Genomic DNA, 5388 nt, shown 5'->3' with positions numbered 1-5388 from the left:
CCCCTCCTCCCGCGTTAAAGGGACAGCTCCATACTGTCCCACTGTGAAAGGGGACAGGATCAACTTTCACTGCCTCCCTGTGCTCTGTCCATGGTCCCATTTGACAGACGGAGAACCAGGCTCAAGGAGGAAGACTTACTTGGCCAAGGCCAACCAGCCAGCAAGAGCCACCCTGGACCACCTCTTCCGTGACACAGACATGCCCAGATCTTCTTACTCCGGGTCCAGGGCTTGCCCTGAGAGTCAGGCCATCACCCCTGACCACTGTCAGGGTCAGCTTAGGGCAAAAGCCCAAAGAAACAATGGTTACCTGCCACCTGAGAAAGCGTAGTTTTTTTCTGAAGCACCTTCTCACCTCTAATATTTTACACCCAACAAAGGAATTCAAACTGTCATTTATGGTTCAGATGAATGCCTCTGGCCATTTGTTTGCTCAACAAATATTTACTGAACACGTACTATGTGTCAAGCCCTGGGAACTTTAGCCTCCGACAATGCAGCATGTCCCCTCCTCTCATGAAGTCCCAATGGGCCACCAGAGAGCCGTTGCAATCAGTGTTCCCAGATGCGGTCAGGCAGGGGTGGGGCAGGGCGCTGGACAGTCAGAGCGGGGATCTTACCTGGCCCCAGAGGGCTGGGAAAGCCTCTTGGAGGAAAGCAGGTTTAGGGCTGGAGATGTGGGCAAGGGCCAGAGTCCACAGGGATGTCTGTGCCATTCCAGAGTCTGGACCTCACCCAGGAATACTAGGGAGCCATAGAAGGCTAGAGGCAGAGGAATAACATGATCAGATTTACATTGTCTCCATCTCACTGGGTGAAACTGACCTAGTCATAGCCATCTCAGAGCCTCAGTTTCCTTATATAAAAAATGGGAGGTGAGCTCCAGGAAGGACTTGGCAGGCAAAATATTCCTTGCCCTTCTAGGACCGAGTGTGACCACCCCAGGCTTGATGATTCACTTCTGACTGCTTGGAGTAAAGTTGAGCTGCTTGGACATGATCCTTGATGAGGACTCTGGCAGCTTCATTGTCATCTTCCCATTAAACATATATTCATCTATGTCTGGTATCCTCCTGAACTGGGGACAGACCCATGGCTAAACCCAGTCTGTATCCTGAGGTGGCCTCTGGACTAGAGGGGAGAGGAAGCCATCCAATTCAGTGACAATATTACCACCTCCAGGAAGACAGAGAACAGAAGGTCCTCATAGGGCAGCTGGGTCTGGGTGAAATGAGGGCGGGCTTCCTGGAAGAGTGGGGCCTTAGCACACAACTCAGACTTGGACGAGAAACATGACAGCCCTTGAACAACATGGCTTTGAACTGCGCTGGTCCATTTATATGTGGACTTTTTCCAGCACAGGACTGTAAGCATATTTTCTCTTCCTTACAATTTTCTCAATAATATTTTCTTTTCTCCAGCTTACTGTATTGTAAGAAATCAGTATAGAGTACGTATAGCCCACAAAATGCATGTTAACCAACTTTCTGTTATTGATAAGGTTTCTGGCCAACAATGGGCTTTTGGGAATTAGGTTTTGAGGGAGTCTCTGGTAGAGTTAATGTGAGAACCAAACGAGTTAATATATATAAACTATTTAGAACAGAAGAAAGTGGGGCACCTGGGTGGCTCAGTGGGTTGAGCCTCTGCCTTTAGCTCGGGTCATGGTCTCAGGGTCTTGGGATTGAGCCATGCAATGGGCTCTCTACTCAGCAGGGAGCCTGCTTCCCCCTCTCTCTCTGCCTGCCTCTCTGCCTACTTGTGATCCCTCTCTCTCTGTCAAATAAATAAATTAAAGAAAAAAAAAGAACAGTAGAAAGAGCTTTCTGTGTTTGATGCTATTTTGGTATTAGCATTATTATAAGAGGTGACACAGAGATATGGCAAAAACGCCAAAAGTGGCAATGAATGTTCAAAGGTCAGGGATGACATCATCATATCACAGAATGTTTGCAACATCCTGGGGAGGTGTATGTTGTAACAAAGCCTCTATTGTGGAATCAGACTTAGCTCAGAAAGGCCAAGTCACTTTCCCAAGGTCACACAGCGGTGACAGAGCCAGTGTTCAGAAGCAGAGGGCCCTGGCTCCAGAGCACTTGGCTTGGAAGAGCATAAGGTGGGAATGCCAGGATGGCTGCATCAGAGAGCAGATAAGACTGGAGAGGTGGACCAGGTCACTGACCCTTCCTGTCCCAGAGCCCAGAGCTATGTTCGTCAGCCAGCCCCTGTCCCTGACACCTAGGGCCACCAAACACTCACCCAGGCCAGTCCCCTGGGTTATTCATTAAGCTTCATTTCACCATCCTCACCTCCAGATGTCCCCAAGATGAGGGAACAGCATGGGGAGGAGGGATGGAGCCCCAGACACAGGAGATGAGTCCTCTCGAATCGCATTTGGACTCTATGTCATGCACTTTCCAGGCCACAGAGGCCCAGTTGCACAAACCAGGTGAAAGAAATGGGCCTGGGACAGTGAAGCAAGCAATCTCGCTAGTGAGTAAGCCAGCAGCTCCCTAGTTTGAGACCCTCTCTGGGTTTGAAATACTTATCTTGGCAAGGCTCAAAAAGTCCAAGACCTCAGCTGAGATTCTGTGTTGTGTTGAATGTCAGAAGACCCGGGTCAGGGGCGCCTGGGTGGCTCAGTGGGTTAAAGCCTCTGCCTTCGGCTGGGGTCGTGATCTCAGGGTCCTGGGATCGAGCCCCGCATTGGGCTCTCTGCTCATCGGGGAGCCTGCTTCCCCCTCTCTCTCTGCCTGCCTCTCTGCCTACTTGTGATCTCTGTCTGTCAAATAAATAAATAAAATCTTTAAAAAAAAAAAAAAAGAAGACCCGGGTCCACATCCCAGCTGGCTTTCTGAATTAAGCCGTTCATTTATGCATTCATCAAACATTACTCCAAACAACCAAAATCTAGACCCCTAGGAAGAGAGAGATGAAGACAGATACTCCTGGCCCTCCTGGCTTATAGTCAACATGTCAGTAAACAGATACATGAAGTGTTATAGACACAGCAACAGGAAAATGCAAATCAGTACAACAATAACTGTCCTTCAAAAACAACAACAACAACAAACTATTGGGTTGGCAAAAAAATTTTGAAAGGTATAAAAGCAATAACAACCAGTGCTGGTGAGTATGAGGGAAAATAGGCACCTTCCCACATTGCTGGTGGGATCAGAAATTGCTGCAGCTTTATGGAAAACAGATCTGTCAATATTGATTACAACTGATAAATACCCGTTCTTTTGACCAAGAAATCTTAATTTAGGAGATTTATTCTCTAAAATTAAAAGTGCCAGAAGGCAGGGATAAGAGTATGAGAATGTTTATTAGGATCATCTTCACAGTAACAAACAGACAGACAAACAGAAAACTGAAAGCTTGGATGCCCTTGAATTGGGAAATGGTTGAGTAAGTCATCATACACCTTCAGCATGCAATTTCGTGCAGCTATCGCAAAGAATAAATTAGATCTAAATTTATTGACCTACAGAGATATTCACGGTGCATTGTAAGTGAGAAAATGAAAAAATATATATGTACAGTGGGTAAGAACTTTTCTTTTTTAACAAAGAACGGTGACCCAAAGTGCCTAAAATACCAGTCATGTAAAGACCTGCAGGCTTGAGGAGAATCATGCTGATCACATTGGTTGTCCCTGGGTGACTGGGGAAGTGAGGAGGAGGAGAAGAGGGGGAAGGGGGCAGGGGGCCATCATGAAATTGTGGATGGAAATGTCCATAATCTGCCCTGTCCAATACACTAGCCATTCATCACCTGTGGTCACTGACCCCTTGAAATGTGTTTGTGCATTTGAAGAACTGAATTGCAAATTTTGCTTAATTTTTACTAAGTTCAAATACTGCAAGCGGCCAGCAGTGACCAGATTGGACAGCACAGGTCTGAAGAATCTGTCTAGGAGATGGTGTGGACCCAATATGAGACAGGTCATTGTCACCAGGGAAGCGGGGGGCATTAATAAATCCTTCAGCTTTGTGTAATGTGCCCCCATCCCAAGACAGACAGATTTGAGTGACCTGCAGACAAAAGGTAATTACCAAACAGGACAGTAAGGACCCCATATAAACATCCCTGAATCCATGTGGCATACAGATGGATGCAACTTTAAAAAAATTCCAAGGGGTGGGGGGTGGGAGGTTGGGGGCACCAGGTGGTGGGTATTGTAGAGGGCACGGATTGCATGGAGCACTGGGTGTGGTGCAAAAATAATGAATATTGTTATGCTGAAAAAATAAAAAAATTAAAAAAATTCCACACCTGGAAAAAAAGAAGGAACTTTCCACTGAAGATACCTGATAAACACTACGTCAACCAGGCGGTGAAAGTCAACGTCAACAGTGGTAAGTCATGTTGGTAGTTGATACAGCCTTCGGGTCACGTGCTGGGCATAGCACTTTACCTCCATGGTCTTTCTCCCCAGATCCTATAACCCATTCTACGCATGAGGAAAAAAAAAAAAAAAATTACAAAATCCACTACCAGGACTATCCGAAACTGTCAAGGTCATAGAAAACTAGGGAAGTTTAGGGAACGGTCACAGCCAAGAGGAGCTTAAGGAGACATGATGATAAAATACAGTGCACTATCCTAGATGGGACTCTGGAGCAGAGAAAGGACATTAGGGGAAAACTAAGGGAGTCCACATAGAATATGGACTTCAATGAATACTAGTGCATCAATATTGGATCAATAATTGTGACAAACGTACTACATTAAGGGTACTGTTGTTAATAACAGTGGAAATTGGGAACCGGGAATATGGTGTAGAATACTATCTACACAGTTTTAGATTTCCTTTTCCATAAATCTAGAACTATGCCGAAATAAAAAGAGGGTTCTTTTAAGTCCCTACACCCAAACCTGTGAAAGTAGTGGAAAATAAGAACACCCCCTTAAGAGCGAATTCTTTGCAGAAAGCTTCTCCTCAGAGAGGACTCAAATAATGAGGCTGGTTTTGTTGTCATTAAAATAGAACTTGGACAGAGATGTCGAGAAGCTAGTGGAGGACAGAGAAAAAGCTGGAAAAGACATCGGTTGCAACCATTAGATAAAGAAGGGGCAATGAGTGAGAACTAGCCCACGATCAGCGTCTTTATTTTTTTTTCCCCTTTGCCAGTTATTTGTCTGCACAATCGGGAAAATGCATGCAATGGGGCATGTGTGAGGGAGAAATAATCTTTTGAGAATACTAATGTATCACTCCCTTCCCCTGATTCCCCACCCCCCGCCCCCAGGAAGGAGAGAGAGACAGAGAGAAAAATACAGAGACAGAATGCAAGCAAGCTAGCAAAAAAGAGTCCTGATTTGTAGCATTTGCTGATTTCCATGGTGTCAACACTCCCACAGTGGACAGTTCCAAGCAATGAA

This window comes from Lutra lutra, chromosome 12 (genome assembly GCF_902655055.1).
Source record: "Lutra lutra chromosome 12, mLutLut1.2, whole genome shotgun sequence".
Classification (NCBI taxonomy): Eukaryota; Metazoa; Chordata; class Mammalia; order Carnivora; family Mustelidae; genus Lutra; species Lutra lutra.
Note: the sequence above shows the minus strand (reverse complement) of the source record.